At 34.5% G+C, this 21,184-nt stretch overlaps 1 protein-coding gene and 1 pseudogene across 1 annotated transcript in view; one reads left to right on the forward strand and one right to left on the reverse strand.

The window, feature by feature from the left end:
- The window catches only part of TBCA (tubulin folding cofactor A), a 57,292-nt gene that overhangs the window by 7,190 nt on the left and 28,918 nt on the right, over positions 1-21,184 (forward strand). The gene's annotated exons all lie outside the window — the stretch shown is intronic.
- LOC118606945 lies at positions 120-238 on the reverse strand (annotated as a pseudogene).

Here is a 21,184-nt window from a genome sequence, read left to right on the forward strand (position 1 = left end):
GAGCCAGATGCTTTTTTTGAAAATATTGTTATGTTCAGTAAAAAATAGGTTATTGTTAACATGTTCATTTCATTCAGTTTATTTTAGGTGAATTAAATTTATTTAATTTTTTTTTTCAACACCTTCAGTACCTGGTATTCCTAGGTGGTCTCCCATCCAAGTTCTAACCAGGCCTGACCCTGCTTAGCTTCTGAGATCAGACAAGATCGAGTACATTCAGGGTAGCGTGGCCATAGACAATACATTTAAATTTTTAATTTAAAAAATTTTAAATTGCTCAGTTTTAATTTCTAGTACAGTAACTTAATAAATGTAATTTACATGAACAAAAGCTCCTTGAGTCCTGTGATATGTGATTTATAATATATTTGGTCTCCTTCCTCACTCCTGACACAGAGCTCCTAAAACCGTGGGAATTTCATAATTAGAGAGATAAAGGTGTCTTTCGTTATGTTAATGAGGCGACTTTTGGAAAGTGTAGGTTACCTGAGGATGGGCTGGAACTTTTAGTTCCATCACCTCACCTCTGAGGCAGGAAAAGGGGCTTGAGGTTGAACTGAATCAGTAACCTGTGACCAATGATTTAATCAGTCATGCCTGATGTAATGAAGTCACCATAAAAACCCCAACAGACAGGGTTCAAAGAGCTTTGTGATGCTGACTGTGCTGGGCCCCAACTCCACAGGTCCTGCTTTTAGGACCTTGCCTTATGAATCTCTTCATCTGGCTGTTGATTTGTATCCTTTAATAGCCTTTGTAATAAACCAGTAATCTAGTAAGTACACTGGTTTCCTGAATTCTGTGAGCAATGCTAGCAAATTAATTGAACCAAAGAAAGAGGTCCTTGGAACCTCTGATTTATAGCCAGTTGTTCTGAAGCACAGGTAACACCTTGGGCTTTCATTTGGCATCCTAAGAAGGGATAGTCTTGTGGGACTAAGCCTTTAACCTGTGGAATCTGACACTATCTCCAGGTGGATAGTGTTAGAATATAGTTGAATTGTAGAACACCCAGTTGTGTCAGAATTTGTTCAATGTGGGGAAAAAAACACATCTGAATTGGTGCCAAAATCAGAATTATAGGCCCTTGGTAATTTTTAAGAGTATAAAGGTATTTTAAGGCCAAAAATTTTGAGAAGCACTTTACTAGAACAATAATTCTCAAAATTTTTTTATGTAGAAGAACCTGAGTACCTTTCAAAAAGACATTTACCCAGGCTCTACCCCCTAAGATTTTAATTCTGTAAATGTAGGGCAGGATCCAAGAAATTGTATGTGTTGCAAATATTTATGTAATTACTTTGTGTATGTTCCTCTAAACACATTTTGAGATGTATTGTACAACTCTTTGAGCTTCTGGAGGTGCAAGACAAAGTAATTACTTTGTATATGTTCCTCTAAACACATTTTGAGATGTATTGTACAACTCTGAGCTTCTGGAGGTGCAAGACTCTTTGAGCTTCTGGAGGTGCAAGACAAAGTAATTACTTTGTATATGTTCCTCTAAACACATTTTGAGATGTATTGTACAACTCTGAGCTTCTGGAGGTGCAAGACTCTTAGCCATGTTTGTACTATTAGTATATTGTCTAGTATATAGTAGGCGCTCAGCAGTGTTTGTTTGAATGACTAGATGGGCGTTGAGGTTAGAGTTGAGATCCATGTGATGTCAAGTAAGATGTTTTCTTATCCGAAATGGAGAATTTAAATTGAGATGACTAGCAATGACTTGGGTTCATGAAAAAAAGGAGACAGACTCAAATTGTTTTTAGTTAATTCTGTTAGAATTAATTAATTCTAATGTTTATATTATTAGTGAATGAAGTGTTTTACATGTATATTTTCCCATAGCTGAGACTTCCTATAAGTGCTAAGACTTTTTAAGGTATTATTGTGGAAAATTTCCCCAAATATGTACTTGGTTCATCACATTACACTGAACTCATCCATAGTCAGTTTTTCTCCAAAACTATCATGAATATTGCTACAGACCTTTTAAAATTGTTGAATGTAGAGTTAAAGATGGAGGATTTAAGATATGCTATGAGAAATGGATCCAAATTGTTGCCCCAGCAATATTTTCTTTGGATCTTAGTTACACAGAACTGCATTAATCTTAATTCTTGGTTTATGCCACATACTCATTATTGGTTCATGAATGACCATTTTTTATTTTTTGTAGGTGTGTATTTATTTACTTTTAAATAATATATTAGCAATATGAGCCCATCACCTAACACAAGAACTAATAGTTACTAGCATATCTAATTATGTGCTCCTCTCTCTACCTGGGTTAACTACTATTTTTAATCTTATGTTTATTATTACTTTGCTTTTTTATTTTTCATAATTTTGTCATTTGTATATTAAGTATATCGTTTAGTTATTTTTTAAATTTATACAAAGGTTATCTTCTGGGACTTATTATTTTTCACTTAATGTTATGTTGGTAAGATTCATCCATATTTTTAAATTTAGATGTAGTACATTTGTTTTGACTGTTATGTAATATTTCATTGTCTGATAATACCACAATTTATTCATTCTTCTATCGATGGGCATATATATTGTTCTGGTTACTGTTTCTATGTACATTCTTGTTCATATCTTTGGTAATGATGTATGAGAGTCTTTCTTGGGTATGTATCTCAGAATGGAACTTTGGAATCATAAGGTATGTGAATGTTCTAATTGTATAAGATAATGCCAAACTTTTCCAAAGGGATTGTATTATTTTTCATTCTCAACTGCATTGTACGAGTTCCTTTCATTGACCCACACCCTCTCCAAAGCTTGGTAGACATCTTAATTTTACTCTAATACTGTTTTTGTTTTTTCTTCAGTTTGTAAAAGAATTAAATTATTTTGATTTTTTTAAACAAGAGTCTCACAGATAAAGAGAAGAAAAGGGGGGTACGAGGTTCCAGCCCCATAACCACATACTTAATTTAAAATCACTTCCTTCTGCCCTGTGTAAAATAATATATATACCTCAGGCAATTCAAGGTTTTTCCTTGGTTTGGAGGCAGGTCCTTTGAAAAGGGCAACTCTATTCAGTTTCCAGGACTGTGCGTTCAGTGTAGGTTACACCTGGGGTGGGGAGGGAGTAAGGGGAGGCTTGCAGATAGAGGTCTGGATAGTGGGTCATAAAAACCCTTGGCGCTGGGTAGTTCAGGAGCTAAAGCCTAAGGAGGCTAACCATATTTTTAAAGACTTTTTCCCCCATGTTATTATGTTAATTCTTTTTATTTTTTCCCCCTTTTTACTGAGATAGAATTGACATATAACATTGTATTAATTCAAGGTGTACAACATATTGATTTGATATATATATATATTGCAAAATGATTACCACAGTAAGTTTAGTTTACATCAGTCATTTAACAGTTATAAGTATTTTTTATTGTAATGAGAAATTTTAAGGTTTACTTTCTTAGCAGCTTTCAAATATACAATACATTTTGTTAACCGTAATCATCAGGCTATACATTACATCCCCAGAACTTATTTATAGCTGGAAGTTCTTGTCATTTGGCTACCTTTACCCATTTTCCCACCCATCTCCTACCCCACCCCTCACTTCTGGTAACCACTAATCTGTTCTCTTTTATGAGTTTGGTTATTTCAGATTCCACATATAAGTGAGATTATGCAATATTTGTCTTCGTCTGACTTATTTCACCTAGCATAATACCCTCAAGGTCCATCCATATTATGGCAAGTGGCAAGATTTCCGTTTTTATGGCCAAATAATATTCATCTGTTAATGGACACTTAGGTTGTTTCCATGTATTGGCTATTACAAATAATTCTACAATCAACACGGGAGTATAGATATCTTTTCGAGATAGTGATTTCTGTTAATTCTGATTTACGATACCTTAAGTTCTTAAGTTTGGCACAGCATTTCTAGAGGAAGAATTTAGTTTATTGTTGATAATGTTTAATTTTTAACACAGTACCACATGTTTTTGTCATTGCCATAGGTTTAAAAATCTAACATATATATACACACACACAACACACACACACACACACACAGGTTTAAAAATCTAGCATACACACACACACACACACACATATACACCCTCAATCTTCTTTACCTGTTCCCTTAACTAAGAGCAAGGTGTTGTTTATTTCCATTTATTTATATCTTCCTTTATATACCCTAGTGGAATTAGAAAATGTTTAGATCTCAAACTAGATAATTTTATTTTCTATTTATTATTCTTTTTAAAAAAGAGCTACATTAACATTTTTAGTATTAAGTAGAAGTAGTTTAAGAAGCCAGCTTTGGCTTTGTAAAAAGAATAATCCTAATGATTTTCTTTTAAGTGGGCAGTAGTATATATAATATTTTGTGTTGACTCTAGATCTTTATTGCGAACATCTTGTAGTGAATCCTGGCTGCCTCCTCAGTATCTTTTGTTTTGTTCTCTTGATCTCTAACTGTATTTTCATTCCAGTATCCACTGTCCCTGCCCTCACACACACAGCCCGCAGTTCTTTGAGGGGAACTGTTCCACCTCGAGTTTAGGAGTGAGCCTCTGAGTGGTTTTAGCTAATCAGATTCCATTTCCTGGTTGCAGAAATTGATTTTGAGTGGGCATGAGATTTAGACCGATCTAAGCAGGTACATTTCAGAACCCTTCCTGAGAATTCTGGGATAGAAGTACTTTCTTCCATGTAATTCTGTGGTTGGCAGCCTTCCTTGAGCACTAGGGAATCTGACCTTGGGATGAAGTTTGGTATTGAAGAACCAAAAAGAAATTTCTTGATATTATTGAACTGCTGGATCAGACAACCTTGAAGCAGGTCCTCTCCTGGATTTTAGTTATACAAACCAAAAATATCCTCGTATTGTTTAAATCCCTTGAAATGAATCATGTTACTTGCGATAGAGTACTGACTGATAGTAGTACTCTAATCTCTAATTTATGTATACCTATGTATAATGTGAAGTAAAGGTACTGAACTGCTTACGAATTTCCTTCCTTTCCTCTGTCTCTCTCTTTTGTAAATTCTGCTGTTAGTTTAGGCTCAACTTTGGCCCCCCTGCTTCTATTCATTTCAGTGTCCTTTTAAGATCTGATCCTCTGCATCAGAAGTAGAGAAGAATGCTGTCTTTTTTCATCCCTTCCCCTCACTTCCCAACTCTTTTCTCCAGCTCAGTGCTGTTCTTTAGGGGGGATGGGAGAGAGGAGGAGGAAAGGACAGATGAACCTATCTTGCTTTGAAACCTAACTGTTCTCACAGTCTCTTGTCTTCCTTCTGTTCCAGTCCCTCATCCTACCTCCAGGAGGTGGAAGAGTCACCACTTCTGTGGTAAGGACTGCAATAAATTAGGAGGCATTCTTGGCATCCAGGTTGGAATTCTGATTTTTTTTTTCCTTATTGGAAAGATAATTATTCACGGTATCCATAGTAATCTGTGGAGAGTATTTCATGCACAATGAAATAGGGTTAAATAGGCTTTTGTGGAACAGCTTATGAAGCTTAATACCTAGTATAGTATTTTTCCTATGGAAAACATGTCTACTGAGATCTCTAAAAACCTGATAATAATAAACATCTTTGTAGTATGACTGAGTCCCTAACTGGAGAATGCTCGAATTATGTGGTGTGATAACTTGGTTTCATGTTTACTCTAAATTTTTTCTGTCTCTTGCTTTTATGTAATATTGTCAGCCATTAATATGTCTCTTAGGCTTCCTGCTTCTAATAACTTCTTCTTAATGTCTGTCATTGTTCCTTTTGTTCCTGCTAATCTATTTTAGGGAAACTCAGCTGTTTTCACTTATTTCTGGATAGTGATGTGAAAATTATGATTGTCAGAAGTCTGCTTTCTGATTTACTTGGTCTAGTTTTTCTCTCTAGCCATTGTAATATTGTACGTTAATCTCCACTAGGTTATAAGCTTCATGAAGACAGGAACACATTACCCAGAGGCATGGCACACAAAGGACTCTTGATAAATATTACAAAATGGATGACATTTTAGGTTTCTTGAGAATAGAAATCACCACCCTTTAATATATCTTAAAATACTTTAGTACAGTCTTCCGAACAATTTTAGCATAGACATGGCACAAAATTCTAAAGGTACAAAAAGATAGACAGTAAAATGAGTTTGCTGCCCTTGTCACAAGCCACCCAGTTATTCCCTCTTGGAACCAACATCATTACTATTTGTTTGTGTGTGTATGTTCACATGCGTGCGTGTGTGTGAGCTTTTGTATCCTTCTAAAGATATTATGTGCCTGCATAAGTATTTACATTTATGCCTTCAAAAATGAATAATAGTATTTTCTCTAGATGGTGTTTTGCATATTGCAATTTTTGCACTTCCATGTTAGAACATTTAGAGTAGCCTCAGTTCCTTTTAATGGCTGCAAAGTATTCTTTTATATGGACATACCACATTTTTTTAAACCAGTTTTATATTGGCGGGCCTCTATATTGTTTCTAATATTTTACTGTTTTGTAAAATACTGCAATGAATTTTCATGCATATATGTCATTTTACAAATGTGCAGATATATCTGTAGAATTAATTCCCATAAGTGGAATTGCTGGTTTAGAGGAAGAGAAAATTTTTTCTCTACAGTGCTAAATACCCTGGCCGGGACTCTGTAAATTAGACTGACAAAAGACAGATTAATAAGAGAAAAAAACCCAGAAGGTTAGTAACATGCAAACACATGGGTTACTTAGTAGTAACTCAAAGGGATGGTTAGACCTTGACCTTATATAGCATCTTAACACTAGAACAATAAATTGTAGAGAAGTGACAGCCAAAAGAAAAGGACTTTGTGTTTCTGATAAATTGTGAGAAGGTAAATATTTATGGGGGAACTAATAGACGTTAAGGACTAATCAGGAAAGTTTGTTATATAGATAACGCTGGTGCCATGTCTGGACTAATGAGTCTAGAGTTGTCTTTGGCGATTAGCTTTGGTCTTGTGGTAGAGAGAGGAGGGGAGACACTTTTAGAAATTTATGTTCTGCTTTTACGTAAATAGGGAGACAACAGATTACTTTCCTTGTATCTGCTTTTACTAAAGTTTCCTTCAGCTCCAAATTATCCTCATGGCAAAGTGGCATATTTTGGGGTGACATATTCTGCTACCCTTCACTGGCTCAGGTAGCATGTGTTTTAAATTTTGGAAGCTAGTGATAAATTGCCCTTCAAAGAGTTTTATCTACTTGTAATTCCACTAATGATTATGATTTTATGCAGTATTTTGTTAACATGTAGTTTAACACCTTTTTGGTCTGGAAAGAATTAAACTGTATAAGTGGAAATGCCCAAGTATGTTTAAGTTTTTTTTAAGGAAAGTACTTTCCACATTGTTGAAAATGACAAGATAAGAACTGATGAAGTATATAGGTATGCTAAACAGTTTAAATTAATTTCACTTCTGAATATAGTCCTAAAAGGAGAAAATCTTTTCCTTTTGAAACACTAAATAGTAGAGTGACGAAGTATACCATCCCTCTTTCTTTCCCTGCCCTCTTACCCCCAAAACAGACAAGAGAGATGATTAATTTGCTCAGGATTACCCAGCCAATTATTGATAGAGCTAGAATTGGGAAACTTTCTAAAATTACTGCAGTATATATACCATGTCATTTCACAAATGTGAATTCTTCAGAATGGTTTTTTGTTCATATATATGTATATATATATGTATATGTGTATGTGTACGTATACATATATATTTTTTGAAGTTAGATTGTATTCACAGTTTGATGTCAATGTAAGAAATATCCAAACCTGTAGAGATTTTTTTATAAGAGTTTATTTGAGCCAAACTGATGACATGCTGGGAAGCAAGATCTCAAATGCTCCAGAGAATGACAGTTTTGCAGTTTCTTTTATACATTTGGAATTAAGGAGAGAATGTAAGGTGAGAGAAAGCAAGGTACAGGATAGATAACAAGATTATAGGGGTCTGGATCTGAAAAGGGGCACTTCCAAAGGTGTGTTAACCTACATGCACAAAAACAATGGACAGGGCTTGCTTAAGGTGAAGATAAACCATTTGTAGGCTTGGGGTGTGATTACCCATCATGACATGGCCAGTTGGGAATTTATGATAAGATCACCTTAGGTTACTTTCAGTTAGATTTTTTACAGAACCTCTTTTTTTTTTTTTTTTTTTTTGACCACAGATCCTTGAAACTAGGTTTAATGAGCTTTGACCTTGTTATTTTTCAGTTTTATCATTTGATAACTTTGTGATATGTAAAGAATAACCACTGATGCTAGCACTAAGTGTAATAAACTGGCCAGCTTTACTCTGAAAATTCATTTTGTATTCAGTTCTGCATTAATGATCTTGCTTTGGAGAGTATTAGAATTGCTTTGGTTCCTGAGATCATCTTCATTTCTCCTCTTTGGATAAATTTTGAAGAGTGTGTACTTTCATATTGTTGAAAATTATATGATAAAAACAGATCGAGTATGTAGAATTGCTGAACAATTTACTTTTGAACAGAGTCCGAAAAGGAGAAAACATTTTTTAAATGCAAATTTAAAATTCAAAAATATAAACTCTGAAGAAAAATAAAAATCTAAACTTTGTTTCAAACACTATTGCCAAAGAATCTAGGTAAATAGACTGAGAAGTAGAAAAAACTTTAAAAGACCAATAGCACCTTGTGTGTACATTGCTAATAAGGACTAATAGGTACTTAAACTGATGAAAGTGATTCAGACAACAACATATTAACCCCCTACTGTGCCCTGTTTTAAGCTGTTAATAGACATTAGCCTTTTAAAGAAAGACTAACACTTTTTTTATTCCCTTTCTAAGCTTTTGATACATTAGTGAACTGTTACAGCCACTTGCTGTATTTGATTCCTATAACTCTGCATTTTCCAGATTACTTTTGAGAAGTGCTGACTGCTCTGAAAGTTTAGATTTTATATAGTCTTTTGGAGCGTTCTTAATGTAATAAGTAATATTACATTAAATTTTTATTACTGTAAGTAAAAACTTTTTTGTAGAAGGTATATGGGAGGAATAAATACTGATATATTTTTCACTGACAGAGAACGTAAAAGTGATTGTTCTTGGGATTTTTTTTTACATATTACAGCCAGAATTTTTTTGAAAAATTGCCACTAGTATTATTTATCTATAAAATTCTAAGTATTAGAAATAATTTGTTATTTTCCAGAAATAAGTCTAATTCTTAAATAGTTGGCGTGTGTGTGTGTGTGTGTGTGTGTGTGTGTGTGTAGAGGGAGGATTTTAACAGTCTAATTTCCTTTAAAATGTTGTAAGTAAACTTTAATGCTAACTACCTACACATAGAATAGTAACTTAAATTTTTATTTAGGTGCATTGCTTTTATAACACTTTTAAAGATTAATAAATAGTTTTTGGGTATTTTATGTTTCATAATAATTCCAGATATAAAGCTAATAGGTATTTGACTTGGTTTTTAAAGCAATTTTATCTTGAAGAAGCTGATGGCATGATATAAGTAAATGTTGAAGAATATATTGACTGGATTAAATAATGTTGTGATGTATATGATTCAGATAAATTAAGACTTTACAAAAAATTGGGGACTTTGATATTCTGTGAAGTAAAAACATGAGCATAGTACCTAATTTGTGGTCCACATGGTATATTTTTAGTGACCACAAAAGTGAATGATACACACTCGACGTGCATTTCTATTATTTCTCATACCTATTCAAAATCAAGGGAAAAAATGAAGCAAAATGTTATGAGAGACTGCCTTATACAGTTTATAGATTTATTATTATGACTACAAGTTAATATATGAAGAGCAGGTTTGGGCATAGGCGTTAAGTTTATTACTGAAGGTAGTAGCGTTGGGGCATAATTTTTTTTTGCTAGGATTAGTCTTGATTAAGATCAAGTGTATATTATTATACCATACAATTTTCTCTTATCCTGGAATAGATACTCTATAAAGTTAAAATAAGGTAAATCCTTTTTTCATATTATTTTAGTATCAGATTCTCCAATTTAATGCCCTGCTTGGCTGGAATTTTATTTTCATAAATCAGAAATAATTGAAACAGTGAAACAAATCTTGAGTGGCAAGTTTGAGATGTTTCTAAAGGCTGAAGTTCCCTGCTGGGAATCTGATGGACAAAAACTGTTCACTTTTCATATGCAGGTTTTACAATCATTAGAACATCAACAACCAATTCTTTCCCCAGCAGTAAGCATACAGAAGCTCATCTTTCATGCAGTTTTAAGTGGCAACCACAGCCCTTGAAAATTCCTGTCTTTCCTTCCATGGGAAAAATATTTTCCAATAAGCTGAGTTGAACAATGTTGGTGAGAGAAGATGTGAGATGATAACTGGTACCACCCTGTCAGCTACTAATACTGTTAGTTTGGACTGTGATAAATTTTTCCAGGCCTGTGGATTCCTTCATTGGATTGATTTCAACAGCTACTTATATAACATTTATTATGTGTAAGGCACTATTCTAAATATTGACCACTGTTCACTCGAACTTTAGTATTCACTTTTTGCCCGTATCGACCACCCACACCATCACCAGTTCTTAGTTGAAAGAGGATTCATAAGTACTTTGTAACACATAACACATGATATATCTTAGATTAACATTTCTTAATATCAGATGATGAGGTTTATACTTATTCAGACTAGTGTCTGTCTTATTTGATGGATGAAATTGTGAAATTGGTGATATTTCACTTAGAATACAGTTACTACACTTAAATAAGTTCGTGACCTAAATTAAATTCATTTTAGTAGCAAAGATAGCACTTTGAATTACAAATAAATATTATACGAAGTACTGCTTTGAAACCAATGTGTAATGAGAAAAATGCTGAAAAGGGAACGGCAGTCATGTATCACTTTTATAATTCAGTTGCTGAATTCTCATGTTTTTGCTTCTGAAATTCTGAAATTCTGCCCCCATATTTACCTTCCATTTGCTTATTTTGGCAACACAAAAAAGGCATGGGAACATCAGTGTTAAGTTGATATTTTTGAGCTTTCACTATGTACCATACATTAGCTAACCACTTCATGTGTGTGTCTCTTAACTGTCACAATTCTTATGTGAAGTGATTGTAGTGATCCCCATTTAACAGATGAAGAAATTGAGTTCAAGTAATTTGTCCAAAGATAAACAGCTAGCAAGTGGTAGAGCCAGGATGAGAGCACCTGTTGAGTGACATGAGTACAATGACTATACCTTTTGTTACTTTGACAAATTTGTAAAAGAGATGAGACTGACTGAAGTATTAGATATAGAAGGATGGGTAACACATTTCTATTCTCAGGGAGCTTCCAGCGTCAGAGAAAGACAAAAGTTATGGAGGTAAGGACAGAAAGCCTCTTCATCGGACAAGGTTATGACAAACTGCCTCTGAGGCAGGGTTTTTCAACCTTGGTACTTTTAACGTTTTGGGCTGAATATTTCTTTGTTGGGGGCCGGGAAGGCTATCATTGTAGGGTATTTAACAGCATTCCTGGCCTTTACCCACTAGATTCCAGTAGCACCCCCCCCCCCACACACACACACATACACATGACAACCAAAATTGTCACTGTGCTCCCCTGGGTCAAGGGTAGGGAATAAAATTGCTCCTTGTGAGAACCACTCCTTTAGGGTTAAAGAAGGCTTATCACAAGGGACCTTTGAGTGGGCTCTTGAGGCCGAGTAGAAATCACATTCCAGATAGAACTGTATGTATGAATGCATGGAAGGTGTGACTCAGTATACGATTGGGAGTCAGTGTTAGTGGTACCTAGAACATTTAGGGTGTGTGGGGACTGAGGAGTTAGTAAGAGATTAGGTTGATAAAATAAATTAGGACCCAGTTGTGTATGTCATACTAAGAAGTATGATTTTTTTTTTTCCTATACACAATCCATCATAAGTTTTTAGGTGAGTGACAGTTTGAGTGATCCACAGGATATACTTGTTCTTTGCTTCTTTGTATCTTCCAGGACAGTGTAAATTCTTCGAGGGCAGAGACCATGTTACTTTTGTTCACCAGTATATTCCTAGTGCCTGCCGTGATACATGGCACAACCTTATGAAATAGGAAAGGCAAAAATAAGGAATTTATAGATGTGAAAATTCTTAGAAGAGGTTGCGGTGGCCATGAGAATGGAACCTAAAGACCTCCATACTTAGGGAGTGTAATAACCAACGGCCCCAGCTACTAGACTGTGAAATCTGTTGCTACTTTTTTACCAAGGCCTTGCTTCCTGTAAACTGCTGACAGTCAGTGGCAGACGCACCTTTTCCTGGGAGACGTGGGATTCACTTAACAGCTAACTTTGTCCTAAGGATTCCCCAGACCTTGTTAAAACTGCATGGCAATCTTGGGTACTTTCTCCTAACCTTTCCTGCCTCCTTCATTCAGGGTGTGACTTGCCTCATTGTCTAATGACTCTCCCAGCCTTCTCCAGCTACCTTCCCATTTCCTCTCTCCTGAGTATTTGCACTGATAAAATCCCTGCATGTTTAATCCCATCTTAGTGTTTTCTTCTCCAAGGACTTGGCAAACCCAGAAATTAAATGACTTTCCAAAGAGCACAGAGTTATTAAGCAGCAAAATAGATTCTGTAATCTAGGGTTTAAGTCTCTAAGTCCATGCCTCTAAGCATTATATGCTATTTTTTAAGTACAGCAATAACTTTCGACTCTGGCATTTATTTCTCCTAGCTAATCTTTTGAGTCTAATGGCATGATAAAATTTCTTAATTCTGTAGTTGATTATCAAATCTTTAAGAATCTGAGATAGTTATTCCACATTTCAGCCAATCAAGAATTTTCTGGCATTTGTTATGTTGATAGACAGTGTTACAGAAGTGGGGAGAAAATACAATAAACAGTTTATGTTTTGTTAAGTGATGTGTTCTGAGATCTTTTGAGATCCTCATATTTGCAAACAGTAATTTTGTTAGATTCTTTTTTTTACTATTATCCCTGCCACTAGCAATCTACTTTGTTTTCTGGGTCTTTTTCCTGAAAGAAACAAAAATTTTTTTTTCACTTGTGTTTTAATTTATTTACTAGAGTTATATCACACAAGGACAAAATAAAGGACAGAAAAGCTACATCGAGACAGTTGTCAGACTCATTCACCATATTGGTGACTTGTTGTTGAATATCATCCTCACAGCTCATAACCTTCATAATCGAATTTCAGCAAAATTATATTACATGAACATTTTGGGGTATTTACTGAGAGTTAAGTCTTCAAATGTTAAGTCCCCAAATGTCTTCTCTGTTCTCTTGGAGACCATAGATGTTGTTGATGTAAAAAATGTCCAAACCTGTAGAAATTTTTTATAAGAGTTTATCTGAGTCAAACTGACAATGTGCCAGGAAGCAAGGTCTCAAGTGCTTCTGAAGAATGAGTTTACAGTTTCTTTATGCACTTGAAATTGAGAGAAAGTATGGAAGATTACATGAAGGTGGGAGAGATTGGGTTACAGAATAATTAACAAGATTATGTGCTTTTGAGGGTAGCTGTGCTTATTTCAAAAGTATGTTAACCTAGATACACAGAAAGATGGACAGGGTTTGCTTAAGACAAAGATAAACCTATAACTAAAAAATTATATGCTTGGGGTGTGACTGCTTCTCATGACCCTGCCCAGTTAGAAATTTATGATCAAATCACCCTGTGAGATTTCTTTCTGGAAGAACCCCTTTTTCATCCAGTTTTATGGCTAATAAAGTAGGGAGGTAAAGAGGAGGGATGAGTGGAGAGTCATATAGAAGGGGGAGACATAAAGTAATAGAATGGGAGAGTAAGAGCTAGCAAGAAGGAATAAATGTTATTTGCTTTGGGTTATGGGCCTCAGGTAACATTTCACTTATTTTGTCCGTTAAAGGATGAAGCTCCTTGAGAGTGGCAAAACATACTTTATTCACTTTGTAGTCTTCAGAATCCAGGATAGTGCCTTAAAGTTAATCAAGAAGTGTTTAATTTGTAGCTAAATGACTGGCCGATGAATCAGTGCTCACAGTTCTTCATAATAATACCTCCTAGTCCTTAATTCTTAGATCTCTTCTTAATCATTGCTGCTTTCCTGAGTTCTTCCCTGGCTAATGCAAAATCAGTTGCTCCTTGTGTGTGTCCCATGCACCAAAACACTTATTTCCTCTTAGAATCAAAGGCCCGAACCTTTTATTGAAAGCCAACATTCTACCTGTGCTCTGAAGGCCATCCTCTAGCCTTATGTGTTTGTCTCTTCTCTTTTCTATGCCTTTAACCTCTTTATCAGTTTCTTAATAAGTATTCTAGCATCCTGAAGTCACTCACATCTGAAAGAATCAACAGCAAAAACCTTTATCTCATTTTCCTCCCTAGGAGCCAAACTTATCAAAAGAGTTGTCTGTATTCACAGGTTCCACACTCTGAGTTTTCAGTCACTTCTTAACCCACTGTAGTCTGATTCTTTCGTTAACAACAGCAGTGAAACTGAGGTCACCTTTATACTAAGGTGGATCAGTCCAGATTAGGCCCAGCTACCTCTGGATATTTCTACTTTAATGGTATAGGCACCTCAAACATAACATGATCTAAAAAGAAATAGTTTATATTTTTCCTCTCCCACACTCTTCCTCCTGTGCTCTTTCCATCAGGCAGTGGCACTGCCACACCCAGTTACCTTTGGCTTCTTCTGCTCGCTTGTCTAGCCACATCCATCATTTAACCATGGTTAAAATAATTTTCAACTTTATATACATCTTTTAATTCCCACAGCTACTACCCTTGGCTAGGCCACCACCATCTTTCTTCTGGATTACTGCTATACTCCCTTGTCTGTCTGTCCCTAGTCTATTGCCCTTCTCTATTGCATTCTCCTTTTTGTAATCATAGTGATCTTTTTAAAAGGTAAATACGCTTATGCCACTCACCTGAAATGACTCAATTACATTTAGGAAATATCTAAATTCTTTAATATGACCTTATAAGATTACATTCTGGCCCTCTGTTCTGTTGTTTAGCTTTATATCTCTTGCTAGTCTCCACACACAGTGAACCAGCCTTACACAATTCTCAGACGAACTTTCCATATTCTTTCTTGCTGTATAGAATCTTTCATGTACTTCTTAGTGCCTAGAATGCTACCTTCCTGCTTGCTACTCCTGCCACATACCCTTTCTCTCTTTTCTGCTCTGCTAATTCTTATTCATCCATCAAATTCTAACCTTGACATCACTTTCTTGGGAAAGCCTCCCTTAACTCCCATTTAATTTGGCTCTGCTTTAAGACAAAATAAATATTCTCCTAAAATATTAGTGTACTGAAAGTTGTGGTTATGGATTACATTTTAGATTGTAATGCTTCATTCTTATTTGGATAACTGGATTTATGGTTGTAAATTTCTTTCAATCTTTTTTTTAAGGCCCCCAGGGAGCCTTTTACTTGATACTGTGTTTCAAAAGAAGAAAAATATGAGATGAAGACTTGATGAATAGTTAAGAAAGGTATTTCTAAGGAAAGAATTAAATTTCTGCTCCTTGGTCTTACTAACAGTGCAGGTAACCTCAAACATACATATAAACTGTTTCTGTAGAGGAACAGTGCTGGCGGACCTCTTTTGACTTTGAAATACTGGTCCCTAGGGAGGATGGGCAAGGGAGGTGCAGCAATCCAACCAAAGATAACTGGATTTCTCCATAGAGGAGTGTATTTCAAAGTTTTCTGTTCCAACCCAGAGTAATAAATATATTTTATTTTGCATTATGACATAGTATATGACTACATGTACATATGTAAAACTGGAACAGAGTTCAATGAACTATTCCTATTTTTAGCACTGTGACATACTCTGATATTTCCAGTTCCATTAAGTTCTTTTCTATGAAAACAGCCCTGATAACAACCCAGCGAATTGATTAACGGATTACAACCAGCCATTTGAAAACACTCCTATAGAAGTGTTTTCAGATTGGCCAGTTCAACAAGTAGAATCACAGATAAGTGGGAGCCCTTGGTATGGGAAGGATTTGACGAACAGTTACTGAATACCTCTTATATATGCAACATTGGACCAGGAACTATAATTATTTTATATTCACCACCACATTGTAAAGTAGTTCGTCTTCCTATTTTACATGGGAAAAGTGAGGCTCAGATGGACAAGTAACTCGCTTAAGGCCATATAAAGGCATTTGCACCTTATCATTGTGTCTCCCAAGTAATATTGCAATCAATATAAATGCTAAACCTAGAAGGGAATTAGTGACATTTAGGTGTCTTCAAAATTTTATAGTGGAAAATAACAATAAAAAGCCCCATTAAATGTGAGTTGAGACAGGCATAAACATTGACAAACAGTTAAATAGTGATAGATTATATTGGCTTTTCAGAGAGCTTAAGTTCTTCATGCCTCTGTTCATCCAAGAGGTAGAGGCAATATCCTTAAGGCTGAGATACGTGGGATTTTCTTGTTGGTAAGGTAAATGAAATATTCAGAGGCTTTACTACTGCACCGGAGCAGATAATAAGGCAATTAGAACTGTTAAATTGATGAAACACCGGACTGAGATGAATTATATCATGAATTGCAAAGAAACAAGACGTAAAGATGAAATACATCAGTAAAGTGAAGGGAAATTGATAGTTAAACTTTAAAGCATGAGATTTATTGACCTGAAAAACCCAAATAAGCATTTTAGGGTCAGTTTTAGACTTATTTATCAGCTTCGTAAATAAATAGAAAAAAGTATCAGCCTGTGCCAATAATAGTTTGTTATGTTGATAAAATGAATTTAAGATGTGTTTCTTCCTTTCCATTTTTTGAGCTGCAGCATACTCTAGGGATCATCTAGTTCATCCCCCTCATTTTACAGGTGTTGAACTTGAGACCTAGAGAAATTAAGCAGCTTGCCCACGATCACATTACAAAGTAGTCAGAAATTGGAACTAGAACCCAGGCCATGTGGCATTCCATTGCTTAACTTTTATTTGACCTGAGTAGGCACATCGATGGATGACTTATTATTATATGAACCAATTTACAAAATATTGTACTTTGTTTAAAATTCCCATCACATAAATAATCCCACTGCTAACATTTAAATAATGCACTGTTTGCCTAAGATAGCTGGAAAGCAGTCACCGGACATGAGCTAGCTTTTCATGTTTCATTGAGGAATTGACTGCCTGCTTTTTCATTTTTAACAAACGCTTTGGGTTATACTTTAAGTGTAAGAATCGGATCTGCAAATATGATCATCCACACCAAGAAGATGGGTTTAGGTAGACTCCTTAGCACCAGAAGCCTATTCATGTTTATGTCAAAAACCCCAGGAGTGGCTATAATGATTGGTTTAAACAAGCAAGAAAACTATTCAGTTATAAGCTCTGTCTTCCTTTAGAAAACTTTTGGGGATATTTTATAATATATTTCCAGAAGTTCTTTCTGGGTTCCAGAAACCATGTATACACATATGCTTTTAGTTTAAACAGGCACAACTAAATTCTATTGTTTCAATTACTAAATGTTATTTCTCTAATATCCATCATCTATATGATTTTTAATGTGATTATACCAAATGGTTATTATTTGAGATAATATTTGCTCAAGAAGCTCAATTATAAAGCATTATATACAGATGCATGTTATCAAGATACAACAATTTAGGTCAGTTATTTGGAGAAGAAATCATTTTAAGAGAATTAAAATTCTACTGCTAGATAAGTTGAAGGCTTCCTAGAAGAGATGACATTTGAGGTAGCTCTTGAGTGAGTAAGTAGTGGAGATTAGGAAATGGAGATAGGGAAGAGGAGTCACTTCATCTTAGCAAAAATAATAAGATAAAAATTTCCAGAGCTCAGTGAATAGGACATGTTTTGGGCATAGCATGGACATTATGATAGGAGTGCAGAAGTGCAGGAAGCATGGAGTGTATGAGGGAGAAATATACCCACAGGGTCTTTAATGTCTTTTTGAGAAATTTGGAATTCTGTAGGCATTGTTTCTGTTTATTTGATTATTTAAGTAAGCAGAGGAATGAGGACAGTTTGAAGGTTGCATTGTGGAGGTAAAGAAAACAGTTGTTTCCTAATGTTTCATAATTTTTTTCCAGCTAGATTTTTAACTTAGAACCAACTTATCTTTGATGTCTAGTTAAGTGCTGTGTACTAGTGGTTGCACAATTAATGTTTATTTTAAATGAATGAATTCCTGCTTAGGGAATATCTTTTAAGTGGAGGTAATCCTATTTTGTTTTGTTTATAATAATGTAAACCTCTGTGTAGGGCATATAAAACTGGCATTCTCGAGTTTGCCAACAGCTAATGACACCATTCAAAATGCATGTAAAATATATAAAAAAACAATACAAAAGTAAACAATAAGTATATGAGAATGGAAGGACAAATTAAACTAAATAAACTTGAACACTCTTAGTATGTTTACTTTTTAATAGAATAGAATTATAAAATTAATACTCAATACAAAGGAAGCTAAAATTGAATTTGGTTAATACTATTTTAGGAAAATTAAAATACATATGGACCATCAGTTGAATCATACCAAAAATAATGATGGCATTATATTAAATTGGGGGTGGTGGTCCTGCATGGGGTCATGAGTTATGTTAAATATAGTTTTATTTAAATTATATTAATTACCTGGAAGAAGGAGTGCAAGAAAATCCACAAGGAATGCAAAATCTGGATAACTGAAAAAGAGCTAGAGTGATGAGGCATGGCTAGGTAGATAAAGAAAATGAAATTTCCTTTGAAAAATTAGTTCCCTTGAGGGGAAAATGGAACAGATTATGTGCATTGAAAGTGTTTGTTTCTAATTTGGCATTTGCAATCTCAGTGAAAATTGAGTATCTCAGTTAACAGCCTATCCTTAATGTTGTCATCCTTTATATCTATTCAAAATATCATCAAACCAAAATCTCTTTATAATATGTAAAACCTAGATATATGATTTTATAGGACATAAGACACCCATTTGTTGAGAGAAGAAATTATTTAAGATTAAGAGAAATCCTGAAACAGGAAACTTGTCACTTTGTGAAAAAGCTATAGCTCTAGAAAATGATTTTAGTAGTGTCCCAAATCACTAATTGGGAAAGTATTTTCATTTTTTCTTTGAAAGTACTTTAAGGAGAAAAGATTGTAATAGGTTTCTCCAACTATCATTAAAATCTACCCTGAATATTAAATTAACAAAATGCTACCTAAAAATTACTTCTCAAGTCTTCTGGAAGTTTCTCCTCCTAAAAAACAAACAAAAAACAAAACAAAACAAAATGTTGTTAACTGTCCATCACTTTATCATTAAATTAAAATACTGTATTTTATTTATGGAGAGTGCTTTCTATCCCTAGATAAGATTGATAGACTTCCATAAAGATAAGGTTGATAGACTTGATTATAGAAACATTGTAAAATAAAATTTCTGTAAGGAAACAGCAAAAAAGGAGGTAAGAGGAGGAAAAATCAAACAAGGTGGAAAGACAGGTGACTTATTGGTGAAAGTATTTACCAACTACATGAGAGGTAAAAGATAAATTAATAAGAGATGAATATTGTAGCATAAAAATAGGTAAGAATATAAACAGGAAATTTACACACACTAGGACTGAGTGACATATGAAGTATTAATAATAGTTCTGTGTACTAGGTATGGTTGTCAGCACTTTACAGATATTAACCCCTAATGATCTGAGGTGGAGCTGAGGAGATGATGCTAGCACTGGGGAGCAGCTGCAAATACAGGTGAAGCTTCTCTTGCTTGCTGCCACTCACCTCCTGCTGTGTGGCCGGCCTGGTTCCTAACAGGCCACAGACTGATACTGGTCCATGGCTTCAGGATTGGGGACCCCTGACCTACATGAAATAACCCTAACTGCCTTGGTTTTCATGGGTCTCCTTTTCCTTTCCTAGTCAGGTTTTCATCATTGCTGGTTTAATCAGCACGCCTGTCTACAGCACTAGTTTTCCCTTTCCTAATCTATTAGCTTAAAATACAAAAACCAAATTTATAGAATTATGTTCACCATAAAGAATAACCATTCTGAAAGAGGACATGAAGATCTCTCCTGTAAAACATATGCATAAATTTTAGTGTAAATTTTGACCTTTATTTGGGCTTTTCTGGGGTCTTTTTTGGTGGCTCTTTTTCTTAATTTTAACTGGGTAAAGGAGCTCGTTACCTACATTTCACATAGTAGATATGCTTGTAGTTTTGAAATGCTTGATTCTAATTAAAAAATACACATAATTGATTTCTTCTGTATTCAGTATTTGCACTAGAAACATGGTTTTGGTGAAAAAAAATAACTTTTACTAAATATCTTTTACTGAAGAGAGTTGTTAGAATATGAACTCTTAAAAGTAAATTGTAAACTAGAGTTCCTTACTCTGGAATTTTTCTTTCACGTTTTTCTCTAAAATCTTAAAACTAGAAACTTTACCCGATTAACTATACCTAACTCCACTTTCTTTTTACTCATAGTATCAACATGAATATAGTACTATCTTTTCTACTTACGTTTTAGAAAGTCATTTTATTTTTGTATATTTTGTACTTATATTTTGTTGCGCAAGACCAAGTATCCTAGCTTTTGTTTCTTTCACTCTTTCATTATAATGAAGTTCATACTAACATTTAAGTACTTATTTTTTGTCTGAATTAGACATAATTTGTGTTTGGGCTATATTGAGTCTTTTTGAAAAGTTTATATATCTTTTTAATGTTTTTGACTTTCATGTTTTTTAATCTGCATAAAAGGAGCCAGAGTGTTTAGATTTATAAATTTTTCCCATAAACGTCAAGTAAAAGTAAGAAATGATTTTATTCCTTAAAATGAATTTAGGCTGATAATGTCATATTTGCCTGAGAAAATTATACAATTGTTTTTCTCTGTATACTTATTATAGTATTGTTGTGATGCTCGTTTCCATATTTCTTTAAAAGGAAGACAATACAGCTCTATTAAAACATGGTACATTATTATATAGGTATAAGTACATGTAATTGTGGTATCAATTGCCATTCCACTGTTCTTTCAAGAAGCAAGAACTCTGGCCTGAAATTTGGGCAAATGGGATTTTATTTCTAGCTCTGATGCTAATTTTCTAGAAGCTTCAAGGGATTCCTCCAGCATCATTAATTTTGAAGTAAAAGTTTATTTTTTTTGTTGTTTTTTAAATCA

Source organism: Rousettus aegyptiacus, unplaced genomic scaffold (assembly GCF_014176215.1).
Source record: "Rousettus aegyptiacus isolate mRouAeg1 unplaced genomic scaffold, mRouAeg1.p scaffold_m13_p_8, whole genome shotgun sequence".
Classification (NCBI taxonomy): Eukaryota; Metazoa; Chordata; class Mammalia; order Chiroptera; family Pteropodidae; genus Rousettus; species Rousettus aegyptiacus.